This window comes from Chiloscyllium punctatum, chromosome 30 (genome assembly GCF_047496795.1).
Source record: "Chiloscyllium punctatum isolate Juve2018m chromosome 30, sChiPun1.3, whole genome shotgun sequence".
Lineage (NCBI taxonomy): Eukaryota > Metazoa > Chordata > Chondrichthyes > Orectolobiformes > Hemiscylliidae > Chiloscyllium > Chiloscyllium punctatum.
This window is the reverse complement of record NC_092768.1, coordinates 536,715-563,181: the sequence shown is the minus strand read 5'-3', so window position 1 is coordinate 563,181 and position 26,467 is coordinate 536,715. Positions and strand designations below refer to the sequence as shown.

Genomic DNA, 26,467 nt, shown 5'->3' with positions numbered 1-26,467 from the left:
TGCACGCCGTTTGCGTGCGAGTTATATGCCCACTGACGGGACGAAGTGACAACAAAATCAGAGTGGGAAACAGAAATTGCTGGAGCAAGTCAGCATCTGGAGTGGGGGTGGGGGAAGGGGAAGAAAGCAGACAAGGTTTCTGGTCCGGTGAGCCTTCTTGAGGACGGCAGTTTTCATTTGTCGCCAAAAAATGAGGAAGTCTCAAATGATCATCTCCTTGGTAGATGAAAGGACAGTTGGCCAGGGAGAGCAGAATGGAGAGTATCGTAGGTTTTGTTTGTTGACAAGAGCAGACCGCTCCGCCCTGGGAACGCATGGGACTTGAAATCGGCACTCCTGCATTGAGATATGGAGCTGGCCTCTCAAAATGCCGCAGACTCCCCGGCGGGGAATTGAACCCCGGTCTCCCGCGTGACAGGCGGGGATACTAACCACTATACTACCGAGGATTGGACGACAGCGCACTCTGTCGCATCCGTATTAGGTAGAATGTTCTTATGTGAAATTTGGATTTTGTTGTCAATTTGAGTTCTCCTTTAGATCATCTTCTACCTCTGTGGAGATGATTAAGAGAATAGTTATTGTTGTTTTCATGTTTTATTATTCGACTATCTTTCTTTCAAGTAATCCGCCGCTGCTGCTGCTGCTGTAAAACAGCCTTTTCGTTGTGCCCTACCGTCTGCGTTAAACTTCGTCTGCTGCTGATCCACGCGCGCTCTCCCATTACCTGCTTCTAACAAACTGATTTGTGTACGACAGCACAAATCCAACAGCCTGGCTTCAATTCCCACTGCCAAATGGACTCAGCACGAAAGCTTCCCTTTTTCAAGCTCGTCCCCTCAGGTTCTACTACCACCCATCAATCGCTTCCTCATCAGAGAGCAGTGCTCCCGGAGGACGGTGGGGTGACTTTACTGTACGCTGCATCAGATCTCTCAGCCATGCATTTAACATCGAAACGTAGAAATTAAGTGCAGGAGTAGGCCATTCAGCCCTTCAAGTCAGGCAGAATCCGAGGAGCAGGAAAATCAGGATGCTGCCTGACTTGCTTCGCGTTTCCAGCGCCACACTGATCGAGACTCTGATTTCCAGCAACTGCAGTCCTCACTTGTTCCATTCAGCCCTTCAAGACACCGCCACCGTTCAATGTGATCACGATTGAACATGTAATTTCAGTAAGCACTCCAGCTTCCTCTCCGTACCCCTGGATCCCTTTAGCTGCAAGGTCTACGTCCGGCTCCCTCTTGAGTGTATCTCACAAACCGGCATAGCCGCATCTTCCTGTGGGAGACAAGTCCACAGGTTCACCACTCTCTGAGAGAAAAATTCTTCCTGAATCGCTTGCCCTTCGTTCGGAGACTGTCACCCCTGGTTCTGGACGTCCCCAACATTGGGAACCGGTGAACTTTTGCTGGGATCCCTCAGTACCAAGCATGGATCTGCATGGGTTTCTCTTCAGAAGGGTCAGTGTGAATGGCCTGCTTCCACACTGTGGTGCTCCTATGATGCCAACAGTGTAGGTTGAGTACCTGCACGTGCTTTCTCAAGCTTGCCTCTGTGTTGACCTTCATGTTAACCCAGCCACTGGGCTTTGTCCTTCTATCGAGAAGAGCAGACGATGCCACTCAGATGACTTTGACTTTCCACTGTGGGTGTAGTACAGTCTGCCAGCAGCAGGGGATGGTGTTGCATCACCTTAATGGCAGGATCGGGTCCAAACTCTGAGGGGTCTGACCCCTTTTTGATTGGAGCGAGGGAGAGGGGAAAGCTCACTGTCATTTGTCGCTACCGGTTGCTTAAAGGTTTTAATTTGCACGCCGTTTGCGTGCGAGTTATATGCCCACTGACGGGACGAAGTGACAACAAAATCAGAGTGGGAAACAGAAATTGCTGGAGCAAGTCAGCATCTGGAGTGGGGGTGGGGGAAGGGGAAGAAAGCAGACAAGGTTTCTGGTCCGGTGAGCCTTCTTGAGGACGGCAGTTTTCATTTGTCGCCAAAAAATGAGGAAGTCTCAAATGATCATCTCCTTGGTAGATGAAAGGACAAGTTGGCCAGGGAGAGCAGAATGGAGAGTATCGTAGGTTTTGTTTGTTGACAAGAGCAGACCGCTCCGCCCTGGGAACGCATGGGAATTGAAATCGGCACTCCTGCATTGAGATATGGAGCTGGCCTCTCAAAATGCCGCAGACTCCCCGGCGGGGAATTGAACCCCGGTCTCCCGCGTGACAGGCGGGGATACTAACCACTATACTACCGAGGATTGGACGACAGCGCACTCTGTCGCATCCGTATTAGGTAGAATGTTCTTATGTGAAATTTGGATTTTGTTGTCAATTTGAGTTCTCCTTTAGATCATCTTCTACCTCTGTGGAGATGATTAAGAGAATAGTTATTGTTGTTTTCATGTTTTATTATTCGACTATCTTTCTTTCAAGTAATCCGCCGCTGCTGCTGCTGTAAAACAGCCTTTTCGTTGTGCCCTACCGTCTGCGTTAAACTTCGTCTGCTGCTGATCCACGCGCGCTCTCCCATTACCTGCTTCTAACAAACTGATTTGTGTACGACAGCACAAATCCAACAGCCTGGCTTCAATTCCCACTGCCAAATGGACTCAGCACGAAAGCTTCCCTTTTTCAAGCTCGTCCCCTCAGGTTCTACTACCACCCATCAATCGCTTCCTCATCAGAGAGCAGTGCTCCCGGAGGACGGTGGGGTGACTTTACTGTACGCTGCATCAGATCTCTCAGCCATGCATTTAACATCGAAACGTAGAAATTAAGTGCAGGAGTAGGCCATTCAGCCCTTCAAGTCAGGCAGAATCCGAGGAGCAGGAAAATCAGGATGCTGCCTGACTTGCTTCGCGTTTCCAGCGCCACACTGATCGAGACTCTGATTTCCAGCAACTGCAGTCCTCACTTGTTCCATTCAGCCCTTCAAGACACCGCCACCGTTCAATGTGATCACGATTGAACATGTAATTTCAGTAAGCACTCCAGCTTCCTCTCCGTACCCCTGGATCCCTTTAGCTGCAAGGTCTACGTCCGGCTCCCTCTTGAGTGTATCTCACAAACCGGCATAGCCGCATCTTCCTGTGGGAGACAAGTCCACAGGTTCACCACTCTCTGAGAGAAAAATTCTTCCTGAATCGCTTGCCCTTCGTTCGGAGACTGTCACCCCTGGTTCTGGACGTCCCCAACATTGGGAACCGGTGAACTTTTGCTGGGATCCCTCAGTACCAAGCATGGATCTGCATGGGTTTCTCTTCAGAAGGGTCAGTGTGAATGGCCTGCTTCCACACTGTGGTGCTCCTATGATGCCAACAGTGTAGGTTGAGTACCTGCACGTGCTTTCTCAAGCTTGCCTCTGTGTTGACCTTCATGTTAACCCAGCCACTGGGCTTTGTCCTTCTATCGAGAAGAGCAGACGATGCCACTCAGATGACTTTGACTTTCCACTGTGGGTGTAGTACAGTCTGCCAGCAGCAGGGGATGGTGTTGCATCACCTTAATGGCAGGATCGGGTCCAAACTCTGAGGGGTCTGACCCCTTTTTGATTGGAGCGAGGGAGAGGGGAAAGCTCACTGTCATTTGTCGCTACCGGTTGCTTAAAGGTTTTAATTTGCACGCCGTTTGCGTGCGAGTTATATGCCCACTGACGGGACGAAGTGACAACAAAATCAGAGTGGGAAACAGAAATTGCTGGAGCAAGTCAGCATCTGGAGTGGGGGTGGGGGAAGGGGAAGAAAGCAGACAAGGTTTCTGGTCCGGTGAGCCTTCTTGAGGACGGCAGTTTTCATTTGTCGCCAAAAAATGAGGAAGTCTCAAATGATCATCTCCTTGGTAGATGAAAGGACAGTTGGCCAGGGAGAGCAGAATGGAGAGTATCGTAGGTTTTGTTTGTTGACAAGAGCAGACCGCTCCGCCCTGGGAACGCATGGGACTTGAAATCGGCACTCCTGCATTGAGATATGGAGCTGGCCTCTCAAAATGCCGCAGACTCCCCGGCGGGGAATTGAACCCCGGTCTCCCGCGTGACAGGCGGGGATACTAACCACTATACTACCGAGGATTGGACGACAGCGCACTCTGTCGCATCCGTATTAGGTAGAATGTTCTTATGTGAAATTTGGATTTTGTTGTCAATTTGAGTTCTCCTTTAGATCATCTTCTACCTCTGTGGAGATGATTAAGAGAATAGTTATTGTTGTTTTCATGTTTTATTATTCGACTATCTTTCTTTCAAGTAATCCGCCGCTGCTGCTGCTGCTGTAAAACAGCCTTTTCGTTGTGCCCTACCGTCTGCGTTAAACTTCGTCTGCTGCTGATCCACGCGCGCTCTCCCATTACCTGCTTCTAACAAACTGATTTGTGTACGACAGCACAAATCCAACAGCCTGGCTTCAATTCCCACTGCCAAATGGACTCAGCACGAAAGCTTCCCTTTTTCAAGCTCGTCCCCTCAGGTTCTACTACCACCCATCAATCGCTTCCTCATCAGAGAGCAGTGCTCCCGGAGGACGGTGGGGTGACTTTACTGTACGCTGCATCAGATCTCTCAGCCATGCATTTAACATCGAAACGTAGAAATTAAGTGCAGGAGTAGGCCATTCAGCCCTTCAAGTCAGGCAGAATCCGAGGAGCAGGAAAATCAGGATGCTGCCTGACTTGCTTCGCGTTTCCAGCGCCACACTGATCGAGACTCTGATTTCCAGCAACTGCAGTCCTCACTTGTTCCATTCAGCCCTTCAAGACACCGCCACCGTTCAATGTGATCACGATTGAACATGTAATTTCAGTAAGCACTCCAGCTTCCTCTCCGTACCCCTGGATCCCTTTAGCTGCAAGGTCTACGTCCGGCTCCCTCTTGAGTGTATCTCACAAACCGGCATAGCCGCATCTTCCTGTGGGAGACAAGTCCACAGGTTCACCACTCTCTGAGAGAAAAATTCTTCCTGAATCGCTTGCCCTTCGTTCGGAGACTGTCACCCCTGGTTCTGGACGTCCCCAACATTGGGAACCGGTGAACTTTTGCTGGGATCCCTCAGTACCAAGCATGGATCTGCATGGGTTTCTCTTCAGAAGGGTCAGTGTGAATGGCCTGCTTCCACACTGTGGTGCTCCTATGATGCCAACAGTGTAGGTTGAGTACCTGCACGTGCTTTCTCAAGCTTGCCTCTGTGTTGACCTTCATGTTAACCCAGCCACTGGGCTTTGTCCTTCTATCGAGAAGAGCAGACGATGCCACTCAGATGACTTTGACTTTCCACTGTGGGTGTAGTACAGTCTGCCAGCAGCAGGGGATGGTGTTGCATCACCTTAATGGCAGGATCGGGTCCAAACTCTGAGGGGTCTGACCCCTTTTTGATTGGAGCGAGGGAGAGGGGAAAGCTCACTGTCATTTGTCGCTACCGGTTGCTTAAAGGTTTTAATTTGCACGCCGTTTGCGTGCGAGTTATATGCCCACTGACGGGACGAAGTGACAACAAAATCAGAGTGGGAAACAGAAATTGCTGGAGCAAGTCAGCATCTGGAGTGGGGGTGGGGGAAGGGGAAGAAAGCAGACAAGGTTTCTGGTCCGGTGAGCCTTCTTGAGGACGGCAGTTTTCATTTGTCGCCAAAAAATGAGGAAGTCTCAAATGATCATCTCCTTGGTAGATGAAAGGACAAGTTGGCCAGGGAGAGCAGAATGGAGAGTATCGTAGGTTTTGTTTGTTGACAAGAGCAGACCGCTCCGCCCTGGGAACGCATGGGACTTGAAATCGGCACTCCTGCATTGAGATATGGAGCTGGCCTCTCAAAATGCCGCAGACTGCCCGGCGGGGAATTGAACCCCGGTCTCCCGCGTGACAGGCGGGGATACTAACCACTATACTACCGAGGATTGGACGACAGCGCACTCTGTCGCATCCGTATTAGGTAGAATGTTCTTATGTGAAATTTGGATTTTGTTGTCAATTTGAGTTCTCCTTTAGATCATCTTCTACCTCTGTGGAGATGATTAAGAGAATAGTTATTGTTGTTTTCATGTTTTATTATTCGACTATCTTTCTTTCAAGTAATCCGCCGCTGCTGCTGCTGCTGTAAAACAGCCTTTTCGTTGTGCCCTACCGTCTGCGTTAAACTTCGTCTGCTGCTGATCCACGCGCGCTCTCCCATTACCTGCTTCTAACAAACTGATTTGTGTACGACAGCACAAATCCAACAGCCTGGCTTCAATTCCCACTGCCAAATGGACTCAGCACGAAAGCTTCCCTTTTTCAAGCTCGTCCCCTCAGGTTCTACTACCACCCATCAATCGCTTCCTCATCAGAGAGCAGTGCTCCCGGAGGACGGTGGGGTGACTTTACTGCACGCTGCATCAGATCTCTCAGCCATGCATTTAACATCGAAACGTAGAAATTAAGTGCAGGAGTAGGCCATTCAGCCCTTCAAGTCAGGCAGAATCCGAGGAGCAGGAAAATCAGGATGCTGCCTGACTTGCTTCGCGTTTCCAGCGCCACACTGATCGAGACTCTGATTTCCAGCAACTGCAGTCCTCACTTGTTCCATTCAGCCCTTCAAGACACCGCCACCGTTCAATGTGATCACGATTGAACATGTAATTTCAGTAAGCACTCCAGCTTCCTCTCCGTACCCCTGGATCCCTTTAGCTGCAAGGTCTACGTCCGGCTCCCTCTTGAGTGTATCTCACAAACCGGCATAGCCGCATCTTCCTGTGGGAGACAAGTCCACAGGTTCACCACTCTCTGAGAGAAAAATTCTTCCTGAATCGCTTGCCCTTCGTTCGGAGACTGTGACCCCTGGTTCTGGACGTCCCCAACATTGGGAACCGGTGAACTTTTGCTGGGATCCCTCAGTACCAAGCATGGATCTGCATGGGTTTCTCTTCAGAAGGGTCAGTGTGAATGGCCTGCTTCCACACTGTGTTGCTCCTATGATGCCAACAGTGTAGGTTGAGTACCTGCACGTGCTTTCTCAAGCTTGCCTCTGTGTTGACCTTCATGTTAACCCAGCCACTGGGCTTTGTCCTTCTATCGAGAAGAGCAGACGATGCCACTCAGATGACTTTGACTTTCCACTGTGGGTGTAGTACAGTCTGCCAGCAGCAGGGGATGGTGTTGCATCACCTTAATGGCAGGATCGGGTCCAAACTCTGAGGGGTCTGACCCCTTTTTGATTGGAGCGAGGGAGAGGGGAAAGCTCACTGTCATTTGTCGCTACCGGTTGCTTAAAGGTTTTAATTTGCACGCCGTTTGCGTGCGAGTTATATGCCCACTGACGGGACGAAGTGACAACAAAATCAGAGTGGGAAACAGAAATTGCTGGAGCAAGTCAGCATCTGGAGTGGGGGTGGGGGAAGGGGAAGAAAGCAGACAAGGTTTCTGGTCCGGTGAGCCTTCTTGAGGACGGCAGTTTTCATTTGTCGCCAAAAAATGAGGAAGTCTCAAATGATCATCTCCTTGGTAGATGAAAGGACAAGTTGGCCAGGGAGAGCAGAATGGAGAGTATCGTAGGTTTTGTTTGTTGACAAGAGCAGACCGCTCCGCCCTGGGAACGCATGGGACTTGAAATCGGCACTCCTGCATTGAGATATGGAGCTGGCCTCTCAAAATGCCGCAGACTCCCCGGCGGGGAATTGAACCCCGGTCTCCCGCGTGACAGGCGGGGATACTAACCACTATACTACCGAGGATTGGACGACAGCGCACTCTGTCGCATCCGTATTAGGTAGAATGTTCTTATGTGAAATTTGGATTTTGTTGTCAATTTGAGTTCTCCTTTAGATCATCTTCTACCTCTGTGGAGATGATTAAGAGAATAGTTATTGTTGTTTTCATGTTTTATTATTCGACTATCTTTCTTTCAAGTAATCCGCCGCTGCTGCTGCTGCTGCTGCTGTAAAACAGCCTTTTCGTTGTGCCCTACCGTCTGCGTTAAACTTCGTCTGCTGCTGATCCACGCGCGCTCTCCCATTACCTGCTTCTAACAAACTGATTTGTGTACGACAGCACAAATCCAACAGCCTGGCTTCAATTCCCACTGCCAAATGGACTCAGCACGAAAGCTTCCCTTTTTCAAGCTCGTCCCCTCAGGTTCTACTACCACCCATCAATCGCTTCCTCATCAGAGAGCAGTGCTCCCGGAGGACGGTGGGGTGACTTTACTGTACGCTGCATCAGATCTCTCAGCCATGCATTTAACATCGAAACGTAGAAATTAAGTGCAGGAGTAGGCCATTCAGCCCTTCAAGTCAGGCAGAATCCGAGGAGCAGGAAAATCAGGATGCTGCCTGACTTGCTTCGCGTTTCCAGCGCCACACTGATCGAGACTCTGATTTCCAGCAACTGCAGTCCTCACTTGTTCCATTCAGCCCTTCAAGACACCACCACCGTTCAATGTGATCACGATTGAACATGTAATTTCAGTAAGCACTCCAGCTTCCTCTCCGTACCCCTGGATCCCTTTAGCTGCAAGGTCTACGTCCGGCTCCCTCTTGAGTGTATCTCACAAACCGGCATAGCCGCATCTTCCTGTGGGAGACAAGTCCACAGGTTCACCACTCTCTGAGAGAAAAATTCTTCCTGAATCGCTTGCCCTTCGTTCGGAGACTGTCACCCCTGGTTCTGGACGTCCCCAACATTGGGAACCGGTGAACTTTTGCTGGGATCCCTCAGTACCAAGCATGGATCTGCATGGGTTTCTCTTCAGAAGGGTCAGTGTGAATGGCCTGCTTCCACACTGTGGTGCTCCTATGATGCCAACAGTGTAGGTTGAGTACCTGCACGTGCTTTCTCAAGCTTGCCTCTGTGTTGACCTTCATGTTAACCCAGCCACTGGGCTTTGTCCTTCTATCGAGAAGAGCAGACGATGCCACTCAGATGACTTTGACTTTCCACTGTGGGTGTAGTACAGTCTGCCAGCAGCAGGGGATGGTGTTGCATCACCTTAATGGCAGGATCGGGTCCAAACTCTGAGGGGTCTGACCCCTTTTTGATTGGAGCGAGGGAGAGGGGAAAGCTCACTGTCATTTGTCGCTACCGGTTGCTTAAAGGTTTTAATTTGCACGCCGTTTGCGTGCGAGTTATATGCCCACTGACGGGACGAAGTGACAACAAAATCAGAGTGGGAAACAGAAATTGCTGGAGCAAGTCAGCATCTGGAGTGGGGGTGGGGGAAGGGGAAGAAAGCAGACAAGGTTTCTGGTCCGGTGAGCCTTCTTGAGGACGGCAGTTTTCATTTGTCGCCAAAAAATGAGGAAGTCTCAAATGATCATCTCCTTGGTAGATGAAAGGACAAGTTGGCCAGGGAGAGCAGAATGGAGAGTATCGTAGGTTTTGTTTGTTGACAAGAGCAGACCGCTCCGCCCTGGGAACGCATGGGACTTGAAATCGGCACTCCTGCATTGAGATATGGAGCTGGCCTCTCAAAATGCCGCAGACTCCCCGGCGGGGAATTGAACCCCGGTCTCCCGCGTGACAGGCGGGGATACTAACCACTATACTACCGAGGATTGGACGACAGCGCACTCTGTCGCATCCGTATTAGGTAGAATGTTCTTATGTGAAATTTGGATTTTGTTGTCAATTTGAGTTCTCCTTTAGATCATCTTCTACCTCTGTGGAGATGATTAAGAGAATAGTTATTGTTGTTTTCATGTTTTATTATTCGACTATCTTTCTTTCAAGTAATCCGCCGCTGCTGCTGCTGCTGCTGCTGTAAAACAGCCTTTTCGTTGTGCCCTACCGTCTGCGTTAAACTTCGTCTGCTGCTGATCCACGCGCGCTCTCCCATTACCTGCTTCTAACAAACTGATTTGTGTACGACAGCACAAATCCAACAGCCTGGCTTCAATTCCCACTGCCAAATGGACTCAGCACGAAAGCTTCCCTTTTTCAAGCTCGTCCCCTCAGGTTCTACTACCACCCATCAATCGCTTCCTCATCAGAGAGCAGTGCTCCCGGAGGACGGTGGGGTGACTTTACTGTACGCTGCATCAGATCTCTCAGCCATGCATTTAACATCGAAACGTAGAAATTAAGTGCAGGAGTAGGCCATTCAGCCCTTCAAGTCAGGCAGAATCCGAGGAGCAGGAAAATCAGGATGCTGCCTGACTTGCTTCGCGTTTCCAGCGCCACACTGATCGAGACTCTGATTTCCAGCAACTGCAGTCCTCACTTGTTCCATTCAGCCCTTCAAGACACCACCACCGTTCAATGTGATCACGATTGAACATGTAATTTCAGTAAGCACTCCAGCTTCCTCTCCGTACCCCTGGATCCCTTTAGCTGCAAGGTCTACGTCCGGCTCCCTCTTGAGTGTATCTCACAAACCGGCATAGCCGCATCTTCCTGTGGGAGACAAGTCCACAGGTTCACCACTCTCTGAGAGAAAAATTCTTCCTGAATCGCTTGCCCTTCGTTCGGAGACTGTCACCCCTGGTTCTGGACGTCCCCAACATTGGGAACCGGTGAACTTTTGCTGGGATCCCTCAGTACCAAGCATGGATCTGCATGGGTTTCTCTTCAGAAGGGTCAGTGTGAATGGCCTGCTTCCACACTGTGGTGCTCCTATGATGCCAACAGTGTAGGTTGAGTACCTGCACGTGCTTTCTCAAGCTTGCCTCTGTGTTGACCTTCATGTTAACCCAGCCACTGGGCTTTGTCCTTCTATCGAGAAGAGCAGACGATGCCACTCAGATGACTTTGACTTTCCACTGTGGGTGTAGTACAGTCTGCCAGCAGCAGGGGATGGTGTTGCATCACCTTAATGGCAGGATCGGGTCCAAACTCTGAGGGGTCTGACCCCTTTTTGATTGGAGCGAGGGAGAGGGGAAAGCTCACTGTCATTTGTCGCTACCGGTTGCTTAAAGGTTTTAATTTGCACGCCGTTTGCGTGCGAGTTATATGCCCACTGACGGGACGAAGTGACAACAAAATCAGAGTGGGAAACAGAAATTGCTGGAGCAAGTCAGCATCTGGAGTGGGGGTGGGGGAAGGGGAAGAAAGCAGACAAGGTTTCTGGTCCGGTGAGCCTTCTTGAGGACGGCAGTTTTCATTTGTCGCCAAAAAAGGAGGAAGTCTCAAATGATCATCTCCTTGGTAGATGAAAGGACAAGTTGGCCAGGGAGAGCAGAATGGAGAGTATCGTAGGTTTTGTTTGTTGACAAGAGCAGACCGCTCCGCCCTGGGAACGCATGGGACTTGAAATCGGCACTCCTGCATTGAGATATGGAGCTGGCCTCTCAAAATGCCGCAGACTCCCCGGCGGGGAATTGAACCCCGGTCTCCCGCGTGACAGGCGGGGATACTAACCACTATACTACCGAGGATTGGACGACAGCGCACTCTGTCGCATCCGTATTAGGTAGAATGTTCTTATGTGAAATTTGGATTTTGTTGTCAATTTGAGTTCTCCTTTAGATCATCTTCTACCTCTGTGGAGATGATTAAGAGAATAGTTATTGTTGTTTTCATGTTTTATTATTCGACTATCTTTCTTTCAAGTAATCCGCCGCTGCTGCTGCTGCTGCTGCTGTAAAACAGCCTTTTCGTTGTGCCCTACCGTCTGCGTTAAACTTCGTCTGCTGCTGATCCACGCGCGCTCTCCCATTACCTGCTTCTAACAAACTGATTTGTGTACGACAGCACAAATCCAACAGCCTGGCTTCAATTCCCACTGCCAAATGGACTCAGCACGAAAGCTTCCCTTTTTCAAGCTCGTCCCCTCAGGTTCTACTACCACCCATCAATCGCTTCCTCATCAGAGAGCAGTGCTCCCGGAGGACGGTGGGGTGACTTTACTGTACGCTGCATCAGATCTCTCAGCCATGCATTTAACATCGAAACGTAGAAATTAAGTGCAGGAGTAGGCCATTCAGCCCTTCAAGTCAGGCAGAATCCGAGGAGCAGGAAAATCAGGATGCTGCCTGACTTGCTTCGCGTTTCCAGCGCCACACTGATCGAGACTCTGATTTCCAGCAACTGCAGTCCTCACTTGTTCCATTCAGCCCTTCAAGACACCACCACCGTTCAATGTGATCACGATTGAACATGTAATTTCAGTAAGCACTCCAGCTTCCTCTCCGTACCCCTGGATCCCTTTAGCTGCAAGGTCTACGTCCGGCTCCCTCTTGAGTGTATCTCACAAACCGGCATAGCCGCATCTTCCTGTGGGAGACAAGTCCACAGGTTCACCACTCTCTGAGAGAAAAATTCTTCCTGAATCGCTTGCCCTTCGTTCGGAGACTGTCACCCCTGGTTCTGGACGTCCCCAACATTGGGAACCGGTGAACTTTTGCTGGGATCCCTCAGTACCAAGCATGGATCTGCATGGGTTTCTCTTCAGAAGGGTCAGTGTGAATGGCCTGCTTCCACACTGTGGTGCTCCTATGATGCCAACAGTGTAGGTTGAGTACCTGCACGTGCTTTCTCAAGCTTGCCTCTGTGTTGACCTTCATGTTAACCCAGCCACTGGGCTTTGTCCTTCTATCGAGAAGAGCAGACGATGCCACTCAGATGACTTTGACTTTCCACTGTGGGTGTAGTACAGTCTGCCAGCAGCAGGGGATGGTGTTGCATCACCTTAATGGCAGGATCGGGTCCAAACTCTGAGGGGTCTGACCCCTTTTTGATTGGAGCGAGGGAGAGGGGAAAGCTCACTGTCATTTGTCGCTACCGGTTGCTTAAAGGTTTTAATTTGCACGCCGTTTGCGTGCGAGTTATATGCCCACTGACGGGACGAAGTGACAACAAAATCAGAGTGGGAAACAGAAATTGCTGGAGCAAGTCAGCATCTGGAGTGGGGGTGGGGGAAGGGGAAGAAAGCAGACAAGGTTTCTGGTCCGGTGAGCCTTCTTGAGGACGGCAGTTTTCATTTGTCGCCAAAAAATGAGGAAGTCTCAAATGATCATCTCCTTGGTAGATGAAAGGACAAGTTGGCCAGGGAGAGCAGAATGGAGAGTATCGTAGGTTTTGTTTGTTGACAAGAGCAGACCGCTCCGCCCTGGGAACGCATGGGACTTGAAATCGGCACTCCTGCATTGAGATATGGAGCTGGCCTCTCAAAATGCCGCAGACTCCCCGGCGGGGAATTGAACCCCGGTCTCCCGCGTGACAGGCGGGGATACTAACCACTATACTACCGAGGATTGGACGACAGCGCACTCTGTCGCATCCGTATTAGGTAGAATGTTCTTATGTGAAATTTGGATTTTGTTGTCAATTTGAGTTCTCCTTTAGATCATCTTCTACCTCTGTGGAGATGATTAAGAGAATAGTTATTGTTGTTTTCATGTTTTATTATTCGACTATCTTTCTTTCAAGTAATCCGCCGCTGCTGCTGCTGCTGCTGCTGTAAAACAGCCTTTTCGTTGTGCCCTACCGTCTGCGTTAAACTTCGTCTGCTGCTGATCCACGCGCGCTCTCCCATTACCTGCTTCTAACAAACTGATTTGTGTACGACAGCACAAATCCAACAGCCTGGCTTCAATTCCCACTGCCAAATGGACTCAGCACGAAAGCTTCCCTTTTTCAAGCTCGTCCCCTCAGGTTCTACTACCACCCATCAATCGCTTCCTCATCAGAGAGCAGTGCTCCCGGAGGACGGTGGGGTGACTTTACTGTACGCTGCATCAGATCTCTCAGCCATGCATTTAACATCGAAACGTAGAAATTAAGTGCAGGAGTAGGCCATTCAGCCCTTCAAGTCAGGCAGAATCCGAGGAGCAGGAAAATCAGGATGCTGCCTGACTTGCTTCGCGTTTCCAGCGCCACACTGATCGAGACTCTGATTTCCAGCAACTGCAGTCCTCACTTGTTCCATTCAGCCCTTCAAGACACCACCACCGTTCAATGTGATCACGATTGAACATGTAATTTCAGTAAGCACTCCAGCTTCCTCTCCGTACCCCTGGATCCCTTTAGCTGCAAGGTCTACGTCCGGCTCCCTCTTGAGTGTATCTCACAAACCGGCATAGCCGCATCTTCCTGTGGGAGACAAGTCCACAGGTTCACCACTCTCTGAGAGAAAAATTCTTCCTGAATCGCTTGCCCTTCGTTTGGAGACTGTCACCCCTGGTTCTGGACGTCCCCAACATTGGGAACCGGTGAACTTTTGCTGGGATCCCTCAGTACCAAGCATGGATCTGCATGGGTTTCTCTTCAGAAGGGTCAGTGTGAATGGCCTGCTTCCACACTGTGGTGCTCCTATGATGCCAACAGTGTAGGTTGAGTACCTGCACGTGCTTTCTCAAGCTTGCCTCTGTGTTGACCTTCATGTTAACCCAGCCACTGGGCTTTGTCCTTCTATCGAGAAGAGCAGACGATGCCACTCAGATGACTTTGACTTTCCACTGTGGGTGTAGTACAGTCTGCCAGCAGCAGGGGATGGTGTTGCATCACCTTAATGGCAGGATCGGGTCCAAACTCTGAGGGGTCTGACCCCTTTTTGATTGGAGCGAGGGAGAGGGGAAAGCTCACTGTCATTTGTCGCTACCGGTTGCTTAAAGGTTTTAATTTGCACGCCGTTTGCGTGCGAGTTATATGCCCACTGACGGGACGAAGTGACAACAAAATCAGAGTGGGAAACAGAAATTGCTGGAGCAAGTCAGCATCTGGAGTGGGGGTGGGGGAAGGGGAAGAAAGCAGACAAGGTTTCTGGTCCGGTGAGCCTTCTTGAGGACGGCAGTTTTCATTTGTCGCCAAAAAATGAGGAAGTCTCAAATGATCATCTCCTTGGTAGATGAAAGGACAAGTTGGCCAGGGAGAGCAGAATGGAGAGTATCGTAGGTTTTGTTTGTTGACAAGAGCAGACCGCTCCGCCCTGGGAACGCATGGGAATTGAAATCGGCACTCCTGCATTGAGATATGGAGCTGGCCTCTCAAAATGCCGCAGACTCCCCGGCGGGGAATTGAACCCCGGTCTCCCGCGTGACAGGCGGGGATACTAACCACTATACTACCGAGGATTGGACGACAGCGCACTCTGTCGCATCCGTATTAGGTAGAATGTTCTTATGTGAAATTTGGATTTTGTTGTCAATTTGAGTTCTCCTTTAGATCATCTTCTACCTCTGTGGAGATGATTAAGAGAATAGTTATTGTTGTTTTCATGTTTTATTATTCGACTATCTTTCTTTCAAGTAATCCGCCGCTGCTGCTGCTGCTGCTGTAAAACAGCCTTTTCGTTGTGCCCTACCGTCTGCGTTAAACTTCGTCTGCTGCTGATCCACGCGCGCTCTCCCATTACCTGCTTCTAACAAACTGATTTGTGTACGACAGCACAAATCCAACAGCCTGGCTTCAATTCCCACTGCCAAATGGACTCAGCACGAAAGCTTCCCTTTTTCAAGCTCGTCCCCTCAGGTTCTACTACCACCCATCAATCGCTTCCTCATCAGAGAGCAGTGCTCCCGGAGGACGGTGGGGTGACTTTACTGTACGCTGCATCAGATCTCTCAGCCATGCATTTAACATCGAAACGTAGAAATTAAGTGCAGGAGTAGGCCATTCAGCCCTTCAAGTCAGGCAGAATCCGAGGAGCAGGAAAATCAGGATGCTGCCTGACTTGCTTCGCGTTTCCAGCGCCACACTGATCGAGACTCTGATTTCCAGCAACTGCAGTCCTCACTTGTTCCATTCAGCCCTTCAAGACACCGCCACCGTTCAATGTGATCACGATTGAACATGTAATTTCAGTAAGCACTCCAGCTTCCTCTCCGTACCCCTGGATCCCTTTAGCTGCAAGGTCTACGTCCGGCTCCCTCTTGAGTGTATCTCACAAACCGGCATAGCCGCATCTTCCTGTGGGAGACAAGTCCACAGGTTCACCACTCTCTGAGAGAAAAATTCTTCCTGAATCGCTTGCCCTTCGTTCGGAGACTGTCACCCCTGGTTCTGGACGTCCCCAACATTGGGAACCGGTGAACTTTTGCTGGGATCCCTCAGTACCAAGCATGGATCTGCATGGGTTTCTCTTCAGAAGGGTCAGTGTGAATGGCCTGCTTCCACACTGTGGTGCTCCTATGATGCCAACAGTGTAGGTTGAGTACCTGCACGTGCTTTCTCAAGCTTGCCTCTGTGTTGACCTTCATGTTAACCCAGCCACTGGGCTTTGTCCTTCTATCGAGAAGAGCAGACGATGCCACTCAGATGACTTTGACTTTCCACTGTGGGTGTAGTACAGTCTGCCAGCAGCAGGGGATGGTGTTGCATCACCTTAATGGCAGGATCGGGTCCAAACTCTGAGGGGTCTGACCCCTTTTTGATTGGAGCGAGGGAGAGGGGAAAGCTCACTGTCATTTGTCGCTACCGGTTGCTTAAAGGTTTTAATTTGCACGCCGTTTGCGTGCGAGTTATATGCCCACTGACGGGACGAAGTGACAACAAAATCAGAGTGGGAAACAGAAATTGCTGGAGCAAGTCAGCATCTGGAGTGGGGGTGGGGGAAGGGGAAGAAAGCAGACAAGGTTTCTGGTCCGGTGAGCCTTCTTGAGGACGGCAGTTTTCATTTGTCGCCAAAAAATGAGGAAGTCTCAAATGATCATCTCCTTGGTAGATGAAAGGACAAGTTGGCCAGGGAGAGCAGAATGGAGAGTATCGTAGGTTTTGTTTGTTGACAAGAGCAGACCGCTCCGCCCTGGGAACGCATGGGACTTGAAATCGGCACTCCTGCATTGAGATATGGAGCTGGCCTCTCAAAATGCCGCAGACTCCCCGGCGGGGAATTGAACCCCGGTCTCCCGCGTGACAGGCGGGGATACTAACCACTATACTACCGAGGATTGGACGACAGCGCACTCTGTCGCATCCGTATTAGGTAGAATGTTCTTATGTGAAATTTGGATTTTGTTGTCAATTTGAGTTCTCCTTTAGATCATCTTCTACCTCTGTGGAGATGATTAAGAGAATAGTTATTGTTGTTTTCATGTTTTATTATTCGACTATCTTTCTTTCAAGTAATCCGCCGCTGCTGCTTCTGCTGCTGCTGTAAAACAGCATTTTCGTTGTGCCCTACCGTCTGCGTTAAACTTCGTCTGCTGCTGATCCACGCGCGCTCTCCCATTACCTGCTTCTAACAAACTGATTTGTGTACGACAGCACAAATCCAACAGCCTGGCTTCAATTCCCACTGCCAAATGGACTCAGCACGAAAGCTTCCCTTTTTCAAGCTCGTCCCCTCAGGTTCTACTACCACCCATCAATCGCTTCCTCATCAGAGAGCAGTGCTCCCGGAGGACGGTGGGGTGACTTTACTGTACGCTGCATCAGATCTCTCAGCCATGCATTTAACATCGAAACGTAGAAATTAAGTGCAGGAGTAGGCCATTCAGCCCTTCAAGTCAGGCAGAATCCGAGGAGCAGGAAAATCAGGATGCTGCCTGACTTGCTTCGCGTTTCCAGCGCCACACTGATCGAGACTCTGATTTCCAGCAACTGCAGTCCTCACTTGTTCCATTCAGCCCTTCAAGACACCGCCACCGTTCAATGTGATCACGATTGAACATGTAATTTCAGTAAGCACTCCAGCTTCCTCTCCGTACCCCTGGATCCCTTTAGCTGCAAGGTCTACGTCCGGCTCCCTCTTGAGTGTATCTCACAAACCGGCATAGCCGCATCTTCCTGTGGGAGACAAGTCCACAGGTTCACCACTCTCTGAGAGAAAAATTCTTCCTGAATCGCTTGCCCTTCGTTCGGAGACTGTCACCCCTGGTTCTGGACGTCCCCAACATTGGGAACCGGTGAACTTTTGCTGGGATCCCTCAGTACCAAGCATGGATCTGCATGGGTTTCTCTTCAGAAGGGTCAGTGTGAATGGCCTGCTTCCACACTGTGGTGCTCCTATGATGCCAACAGTGTAGGTTGAGTACCTGCACGTGCTTTCTCAAGCTTGCCTCTGTGTTGACCTTCATGTTAACCCAGCCACTGGGCTTTGTCCTTCTATCGAGAAGAGCAGACGATGCCACTCAGATGACTTTGACTTTCCACTGTGGGTGTAGTACAGTCTGCCAGCAGCAGGGGATGGTGTTGCATCACCTTAATGGCAGGATCGGGTCCAAACTCTGAGGGGTCTGACCCCTTTTTGATTGGAGCGAGGGAGAGGGGAAAGCTCACTGTCATTTGTCGCTACCGGTTGCTTAAAGGTTTTAATTTGCACGCCGTTTGCGTGCGAGTTATATGCCCACTGACGGGACGAAGTGACAACAAAATCAGAGTGGGAAACAGAAATTGCTGGAGCAAGTCAGCATCTGGAGTGGGGGTGGGGGAAGGGGAAGAAAGCAGACAAGGTTTCTGGTCCGGTGAGCCTTCTTGAGGACGGCAGTTTTCATTTGTCGCCAAAAAATGAGGAAGTCTCAAATGATCATCTCCTTGGTAGATGAAAGGACAGTTGGCCAGGGAGAGCAGAATGGAGAGTATCGTAGGTTTTGTTTGTTGACAAGAGCAGACCGCTCCGCCCTGGGAACGCATGGGACTTGAAATCGGCACTCCTGCATTGAGATATGGAGCTGGCCTCTCAAAATGCCGCAGACTCCCCGGCGGGGAATTGAACCCCGGTCTCCCGCGTGACAGGCGGGGATACTAACCACTATACTACCGAGGATTGGACGACAGCGCACTCTGTCGCATCCGTATTAGGTAGAATGTTCTTATGTGAAATTTGGATTTTGTTGTCAATTTGAGTTCTCCTTTAGATCATCTTCTACCTCTGTGGAGATGATTAAGAGAATAGTTATTGTTGTTTTCATGTTTTATTATTCGACTATCTTTCTTTCAAGTAATCCGCCGCTGCTGCTGCTGCTGTAAAACAGCCTTTTCGTTGTGCCCTACCGTCTGCGTTAAACTTCGTCTGCTGCTGATCCACGCGCGCTCTCCCATTACCTGCTTCTAACAAACTGATTTGTGTACGACAGCACAAATCCAACAGCCTGGCTTCAATTCCCACTGCCAAATGGACTCAGCACGAAAGCTTCCCTTTTTCAAGCTCGTCCCCTCAGGTTCTACTACCACCCATCAATCGCTTCCTCATCAGAGAGCAGTGCTCCCGGAGGACGGTGGGGTGACTTTACTGTACGCTGCATCAGATCTCTCAGCCATGCATTTAACATCGAAACGTAGAAATTAAGTGCAGGAGTAGGCCATTCAGCCCTTCAAGTCAGGCAGAATCCGAGGAGCAGGAAAATCAGGATGCTGCCTGACTTGCTTCGCGTTTCCAGCGCCACACTGATCGAGACTCTGATTTCCAGCAACTGCAGTCCTCACTTGTTCCATTCAGCCCTTCAAGACACCGCCACCGTTCAATGTGATCACGATTGAACATGTAATTTCAGTAAGCACTCCAGCTTCCTCTCCGTACCCCTGGATCCCTTTAGCTGCAAGGTCTACGTCCGGCTCCCTCTTGAGTGTATCTCACAAACCGGCATAGCCGCATCTTCCTGTGGGAGACAAGTCCACAGGTTCACCACTCTCTGAGAGAAAAATTCTTCCTGAATCGCTTGCCCTTCGTTCGGAGACTGTCACCCCTGGTTCTGGACGTCCCCAACATTGGGAACCGGTGAACTTTTGCTGGGATCCCTCAGTACCAAGCATGGATCTGCATGGGTTTCTCTTCAGAAGGGTCAGTGTGAATGGCCTGCTTCCACACTGTGGTGCTCCTATGATGCCAACAGTGTAGGTTGAGTACCTGCACGTGCTTTCTCAAGCTTGCCTCTGTGTTGACCTTCATGTTAACCCAGCCACTGGGCTTTGTCCTTCTATCGAGAAGAGCAGACGATGCCACTCAGATGACTTTGACTTTCCACTGTGGGTGTAGTACAGTCTGCCAGCAGCAGGGGATGGTGTTGCATCACCTTAATGGCAGGATCGGGTCCAAACTCTGAGGGGTCTGACCCCTTTTTGATTGGAGCGAGGGAGAGGGGAAAGCTCACTGTCATTTGTCGCTACCGGTTGCTTAAAGGTTTTAATTTGCACGCCGTTTGCGTGCGAGTTATATGCCCACTGACGGGACGAAGTGACAACAAAATCAGAGTGGGAAACAGAAATTGCTGGAGCAAGTCAGCATCTGGAGTGGGGGTGGGGGAAGGGGAAGAAAGCAGACAAGGTTTCTGGTCCGGTGAGCCTTCTTGAGGACGGCAGTTTTCATTTGTCGCCAAAAAATGAGGAAGTCTCAAATGATCATCTCCTTGGTAGATGAAAGGACAAGTTGGCCAGGGAGAGCAGAATGGAGAGTATCGTAGGTTTTGTTTGTTGACAAGAGCAGACCGCTCCGCCCTGGGAACGCATGGGACTTGAAATCGGCACTCCTGCATTGAGATATGGAGCTGGCCTCTCAAAATGCCGCAGACTCCCCGGCGGGGAATTGAACCCCGGTCTCCCGCGTGACAGGCGGGGATACTAACCACTATACTACCGAGGATTGGACGACAGCGCACTCTGTCGCATCCGTATTAGGTAGAATGTTCTTATGTGAAATTTGGATTTTGTTGTCAATTTGAGTTCTCCTTTAGATCATCTTCTACCTCTGTGGAGATGATTAAGAGAATAGTTATTGTTGTTTTCATGTTTTATTATTCGACTATCTTTCTTTCAAGTAATCCGCCGCTGCTGCTGCTGCTGCTGTAAAACAGCCTTTTCGTTGTGCCCTACCGTCTGCGTTAAACTTCGTCTGCTGCTGATCCACGCGCGCTCTCCCATTACCTGCTTCTAACAAACTGATTTGTGTACGACAGCACAAATCCAACAGCCTGGCTTCAATTCCCACTGCCAAATGGACTCAGCACGAAAGCTTCCCTTTTTCAAGCTCGTCCCCTCAGGTTCTACTACCACCCATCAATCGCTTCCTCATCAGAGAGCAGTGCTCCCGGAGGACGGTGGGGTGACTTTACTGTACGCTGCATCAGATCTCTCAGCCATGCATTTAACATCGAAACGTAGAAATTAAGTGCAGGAGTAGGCCATTCAGCCCTTCAAGTCAGGCAGAATCCGAGGAGCAGGAAAATCAGGATGCTGCCTGACTTGCTTCGCGTTTCCAGCGCCACACTGATCGAGACTCTGATTTCCAGCAACTGCAGTCCTCACTTGTTCCATTCAGCCCTTCAAGACACCGCCACCGTTCAATGTGATCACGATTGAACATGTAATTTCAGTAAGCACTCCAGCTTCCTCTCCGTACCCCTGGATCCCTTTAGCTGCAAGGTCTACGTCCGGCTCCCTCTTGAGTGTATCTCACAAACCGGCATAGCCGCATCTTCCTGTGGGAGACAAGTCCACAGGTTCACCACTCTCTGAGAGAAAAATTCTTCCTGAATCGCTTGCCCTTCGTTCGGAGACTGTCACCCCTGGTTCTGGACGTCCCCAACATTGGGAACCGGTGAACTTTTGCTGGGATCCCTCAGTACCAAGCATGGATCTGCATGGGTTTCTCTTCAGAAGGGTCAGTGTGAATGGCCTGCTTCCACACTGTGGTGCTCCTATGATGCCAACAGTGTAGGTTGAGTACCTGCACGTGCTTTCTCAAGCTTGCCTCTGTGTTGACCTTCATGTTAACCCAGCCACTGGGCTTTGTCCTTCTATCGAGAAGAGCAGACGATGCCACTCAGATGACTTTGACTTTCCACTGTGGGTGTAGTACAGTCTGCCAGCAGCAGGGGATGGTGTTGCATCACCTTAATGGCAGGATCGGGTCCAAACTCTGAGGGGTCTGACCCCTTTTTGATTGGAGCGAGGGAGAGGGGAAAGCTCACTGTCATTTGTCGCTACCGGTTGCTTAAAGGTTTTAATTTGCACGCCGTTTGCGTGCGAGTTATATGCCCACTGACGGGACGAAGTGACAACAAAATCAGAGTGGGAAACAGAAATTGCTGGAGCAAGTCAGCATCTGGAGTGGGGGTGGGGGAAGGGGAAGAAAGCAGACAAGGTTTCTGGTCCGGTGAGCCTTCTTGAGGACGGCAGTTTTCATTTGTCGCCAAAAAATGAGGAAGTCTCAAATGATCATCTCCTTGGTAGATGAAAGGACAAGTTGGCCAGGGAGAGCAGAATGGAGAGTATCGTAGGTTTTGTTTGTTGACAAGAGCAGACCGCTCCGCCCTGGGAACGCATGGGAATTGAAATCGGCACTCCTGCATTGAGATATGGAGCTGGCCTCTCAAAATGCCGCACACTCCCCGGCGGGGAATTGAACCCCGGTCTCCCGCGTGACAGGCGGGGATACTAACCACTATACTACCGAGGATTGGACGACAGCGCACTCTGTCGCATCCGTATTAGGTAGAATGTTCTTATGTGAAATTTGGATTTTGTTGTCAATTTGAGTTCTCCTTTAGATCATCTTCTACCTCTGTGGAGATGATTAAGAGAATAGTTATTGTTGTTTTCATGTTTTATTATTCGACTATCTTTCTTTCAAGTAATCCGCCGCTGCTGCTGCTGCTGTAAAACAGCCTTTTCGTTGTGCCCTACCGTCTGCGTTAAACTTCGTCTGCTGCTGATCCACGCGCGCTCTCCCATTACCTGCTTCTAACAAACTGATTTGTGTACGACAGCACAAATCCAACAGCCTGGCTTCAATTCCCACTGCCAAATGGACTCAGCACGAAAGCTTCCCTTTTTCAAGCTCGTCCCCTCAGGTTCTACTACCACCCATCAATCGCTTCCTCATCAGAGAGCAGTGCTCCCGGAGGACGGTGGGGTGACTTTACTGTACGCTGCATCAGATCTCTCAGCCATGCATTTAACATCGAAACGTAGAAATTAAGTGCAGGAGTAGGCCATTCAGCCCTACAAGTCAGGCAGAATTCGAGGAGCAGGAAAATCAGGATGCTGCCTGACTTGCTTCGCGTTTCCAGCGCCACACTGATCGAGACTCTGATTTCCAGCAACTGCAGTCCTCACTTGTTCCATTCAGCCCTTCAAGACACCGCCACCGTTCAATGTGATCACGATTGAACATGTAATTTCAGTAAGCACTCCAGCTTCCTCTCCGTACCCCTGGATCCCTTTAGCTGCAAGGTCTACGTCCGGCTCCCTCTTGAGTGTATCTCACAAACCGGCATAGCCGCATCTTCCTGTGGGAGACAAGTCCACAGGTTCACCACTCTCTGAGAGAAAAATTCTTCCTGAATCGCTTGCCCTTCGTTCGGAGACTGTCACCCCTGGTTCTGGACGTCCCCAACATTGGGAACCGGTGAACTTTTGCTGGGATCCCTCAGTACCAAGCATGGATCTGCATGGGTTTCTCTTCAGAAGGGTCAGTGTGAATGGCCTGCTTCCACACTGTGGTGCTCCTATGATGCCAACAGTGTAGGTTGAGTACCTGCACGTGCTTTCTCAAGCTTGCCTCTGTGTTGACCTTCATGTTAACCCAGCCACTGGGCTTTGTCCTTCTATCGAGAAGAGCAGACGATGCCACTCAGATGACTTTGACTTTCCACTGTGGGTGTAGTACAGTCTGCCAGCAGCAGGGGATGGTGTTGCATCACCTTGATGGCAGGATCGGGTCCAAACTCTGAGGGGTCTGACCCCTTTTTGATTGGAGCGAGGGAGAGGGGAAAGCTCACTGTCATTTGTCGCTACCGGTTGCTTAAAGGTTTTAATTTGCACGCCGTTTGCGTGCGAGTTATATGCCCACTGACGGGACGAAGTGACAACAAAATCAGAGTGGGAAACAGAAATTGCTGGAGCAAGTCAGCATCTGGAGTGGGGGTGGGGGAAGGGGAAGAAAGCAGACAAGGTTTCTGGTCCGGTGAGCCTTCTTGAGGACGGCAGTTTTCATTTGTCGCCAAAAAATGAGGAAGTCTCAAATGATCATCTCCTTGGTAGATGAAAGGACAAGTTGGCCAGGGAGAGCAGAATGGAGAGTATCGTAGGTTTTGTTTGTTGACAAGAGCAGACCGCTCCGCCCTGGGAACGCATGGGACTTGAAATCGGCACTCCTGCATTGAGATATGGAGCTGGCCTCTCAAAATGCCGCCGACTCCCCGGCGGGGAATTGAACCCCGGTCTCCCGCGTGACAGGCGGGGATACTAACCACTATACTACCGAGGATTGGACGACAGCGCACTCTGTCGCATCCGTATTAGGTAGAATGTTCTTATGTGAAATTTGGATTTTGTTGTCAATTTGAGTTCTCCTTTAGATCATCTTCTACCTCTGTGGAGATGATTAAGAGAATAGTTATTGTTGTTTTCATGTTTTATTATTCGACTATCTTTCTTTCAAGTAATCCGCCGCTGCTGCTGCTGCTGCTGTAAAACAGCCTTTTCGTTGTGCCCTACCGTCTGCGTTAAACTTCGTCTGCTGCTGATCCACGCGCGCTCTCCCATTACCTGCTTCTAACAAACTGATTTGTGTACGACAGCACAAATCCAACAGCCTGGCTTCAATTCCCACTGCCAAATGGACTCAGCACGAAAGCTTCCCTTTTTCAAGCTCGTCCCCTCAGGTTCTACTACCACCCATCAATCGCTTCCTCATCAGAGAGCAGTGCTCCCGGAGGACGGTGGGGTGACTTTACTGTACGCTGCATCAGATCTCTCAGCCATGCATTTAACATCGAAACGTAGAAATTAAGTGCAGGAGTAGGCCATTCAGCCCTTCAAGTCAGGCAGAATCCGAGGAGCAGGAAAATCAGGATGCTGCCTGACTTGCTTCGCGTTTCCAGCGCCACACTGATCGAGACTCTGATTTCCAGCAACTGCAGTCCTCACTTGTTCCATTCAGCCCTTCAAGACACCGCCACCGTTCAATGTGATCACGATTGAACATGTAATTTCAGTAAGCACTCCAGCTTCCTCTCCGTACCCCTGGATCCCTTTAGCTGCAAGGTCTACGTCCGGCTCCCTCTTGAGTGTATCTCACAAACCGGCATAGCCGCATCTTCCTGTGGGAGACAAGTCCACAGGTTCACCACTCTCTGAGAGAAAAATTCTTCCTGAATCGCTTGCCCTTCGTTCGGAGACTGTCACCCCTGGTTCTGGACGTCCCCAACATTGGGAACCGGTGAACTTTTGCTGGGATCCCTCAGTACCAAGCATGGATCTGCATGGGTTTCTCTTCAGAAGGGTCAGTGTGAATGGCCTGCTTCCACACTGTGGTGCTCCTATGATGCCAACAGTGTAGGTTGAGTACCTGCACGTGCTTTCTCAAGCTTGCCTCTGTGTTGACCTTCATGTTAACCCAGCCACTGGGCTTTGTCCTTCTATCGAGAAGAGCAGACGATGCCACTCAGATGACTTTGACTTTCCACTGTGGGTGTAGTACAGTCTGCCAGCAGCAGGGGATGGTGTTGCATCACCTTAATGGCAGGATCGGGTCCAAACTCTGAGGGGTCTGACCCCTTTTTGATTGGAGCGAGGGAGAGGGGAAAGCTCACTGTCATTTGTCGCTACCGGTTGCTTAAAGGTTTTAATTTGCACGCCGTTTGCGTGCGAGTTATATGCCCACTGACGGGACGAAGTGACAACAAAATCAGAGTGGGAAACAGAAATTGCTGGAGCAAGTCAGCATCTGGAGTGGGGGTGGGGGAAGGGGAAGAAAGCAGACAAGGTTTCTGGTCCGGTGAGCCTTCTTGAGGACGGCAGTTTTCATTTGTCGCCAAAAAATGAGGAAGTCTCAAATGATCATCTCCTTGGTAGATGAAAGGACAAGTTGGCCAGGGAGAGCAGAATGGAGAGTATCGTAGGTTTTGTTTGTTGACAAGAGCAGACCGCTCCGCCCTGGGAACGCATGGGACTTGAAATCGGCACTCCTGCATTGAGATATGGAGCTGGCCTCTCAAAATGCCGCAGACTCCCCGGCGGGGAATTGAACCCCGGCCTCCCGCGTGACAGGCGGGGATACTAACCACTATACTACCGAGGATTGGACGACAGCGCACTCTGTCGCATCCGTATTAGGTAGAATGTTCTTATGTGAAATTTGGATTTTGTTGTCAATTTGAGTTCTCCTTTAGATCATCTTCTACCTCTGTGGAGATGATTAAGAGAATAGTTATTGTTGTTTTCATGTTTTATTATTCGACTATCTTTCTTTCAAGTAATCCGCCGCTGCTGCTGCTGCTGCTGTAAAACAGCCTTTTCGTTGTGCCCTACCGTCTGCGTTAAACTTCGTCTGCTGCTGATCCACGCGCGCTCTCCCATTACCTGCTTCTAACAAACTGATTTGTGTACGACAGCACAAATCCAACAGCCTGGCTTCAATTCCCACTGCCAAATGGACTCAGCACGAAAGCTTCCCTTTTTCAAGCTCGTCCCCTCAGGTTCTACTACCACCCATCAATCGCTTCCTCATCAGAGAGCAGTGCTCCCGGAGGACAGTGGGGTGACTTTACTGTACGCTGCATCAGATCTCTCAGCCATGCATTTAACATCGAAACGTAGAAATTAAGTGCAGGAGTAGGCCATTCAGCCCTTCAAGTCAGGCAGAATCCGAGGAGCAGGAAAATCAGGATGCTGCCTGACTTGCTTCGCGTTTCCAG

General features: G+C 50.1%; 15 non-coding genes across 15 annotated transcripts; all 15 read right to left on the bottom strand.

Moving 5' to 3' along the window:
• Positions 1 to 377: 377 nt before the first annotated feature.
• Positions 378 to 449, bottom strand: trnad-guc (transfer RNA aspartic acid (anticodon GUC)). Its single transcript has one exon. It is a non-coding gene; the product is annotated as a tRNA-Asp (tRNA).
• A 1,740-nt stretch (positions 450 to 2,189) lies between these two features.
• On the bottom strand, positions 2,190 to 2,261 carry trnad-guc (transfer RNA aspartic acid (anticodon GUC)). Its single transcript has one exon. It is a non-coding gene; the product is annotated as a tRNA-Asp (tRNA).
• Positions 2,262 to 3,997: 1,736 nt separating this feature from the next.
• trnad-guc (transfer RNA aspartic acid (anticodon GUC)) lies at positions 3,998 to 4,069 on the bottom strand. The gene has a single exon. It is a non-coding gene; the product is annotated as a tRNA-Asp (tRNA).
• A 1,740-nt stretch (positions 4,070 to 5,809) lies between these two features.
• trnad-guc (transfer RNA aspartic acid (anticodon GUC)) lies at positions 5,810 to 5,881 on the bottom strand. The gene has a single exon. It is a non-coding gene; the product is annotated as a tRNA-Asp (tRNA).
• A 1,740-nt stretch (positions 5,882 to 7,621) lies between these two features.
• Positions 7,622 to 7,693, bottom strand: trnad-guc (transfer RNA aspartic acid (anticodon GUC)). The gene has a single exon. It is a non-coding gene; the product is annotated as a tRNA-Asp (tRNA).
• A 1,746-nt stretch (positions 7,694 to 9,439) lies between these two features.
• Positions 9,440 to 9,511, bottom strand: trnad-guc (transfer RNA aspartic acid (anticodon GUC)). The gene has a single exon. It is a non-coding gene; the product is annotated as a tRNA-Asp (tRNA).
• A 1,746-nt stretch (positions 9,512 to 11,257) lies between these two features.
• Positions 11,258 to 11,329, bottom strand: trnad-guc (transfer RNA aspartic acid (anticodon GUC)). The gene has a single exon. It is a non-coding gene; the product is annotated as a tRNA-Asp (tRNA).
• Positions 11,330 to 13,075: 1,746 nt separating this feature from the next.
• Positions 13,076 to 13,147, bottom strand: trnad-guc (transfer RNA aspartic acid (anticodon GUC)). The gene has a single exon. It is a non-coding gene; the product is annotated as a tRNA-Asp (tRNA).
• A 1,746-nt stretch (positions 13,148 to 14,893) lies between these two features.
• Positions 14,894 to 14,965, bottom strand: trnad-guc (transfer RNA aspartic acid (anticodon GUC)). Its single transcript has one exon. It is a non-coding gene; the product is annotated as a tRNA-Asp (tRNA).
• A 1,743-nt stretch (positions 14,966 to 16,708) lies between these two features.
• On the bottom strand, positions 16,709 to 16,780 carry trnad-guc (transfer RNA aspartic acid (anticodon GUC)). Its single transcript has one exon. It is a non-coding gene; the product is annotated as a tRNA-Asp (tRNA).
• Positions 16,781 to 18,525: 1,745 nt separating this feature from the next.
• Positions 18,526 to 18,597, bottom strand: trnad-guc (transfer RNA aspartic acid (anticodon GUC)). Its single transcript has one exon. It is a non-coding gene; the product is annotated as a tRNA-Asp (tRNA).
• Positions 18,598 to 20,337: 1,740 nt separating this feature from the next.
• Positions 20,338 to 20,409, bottom strand: trnad-guc (transfer RNA aspartic acid (anticodon GUC)). The gene has a single exon. It is a non-coding gene; the product is annotated as a tRNA-Asp (tRNA).
• A 1,743-nt stretch (positions 20,410 to 22,152) lies between these two features.
• Positions 22,153 to 22,224, bottom strand: trnad-guc (transfer RNA aspartic acid (anticodon GUC)). The gene has a single exon. It is a non-coding gene; the product is annotated as a tRNA-Asp (tRNA).
• A 1,740-nt stretch (positions 22,225 to 23,964) lies between these two features.
• trnad-guc (transfer RNA aspartic acid (anticodon GUC)) lies at positions 23,965 to 24,036 on the bottom strand. The gene has a single exon. It is a non-coding gene; the product is annotated as a tRNA-Asp (tRNA).
• A 1,743-nt stretch (positions 24,037 to 25,779) lies between these two features.
• Positions 25,780 to 25,851, bottom strand: trnad-guc (transfer RNA aspartic acid (anticodon GUC)). Its single transcript has one exon. It is a non-coding gene; the product is annotated as a tRNA-Asp (tRNA).
• Between the last annotated feature and the right edge of the window lie 616 nt (positions 25,852 to 26,467).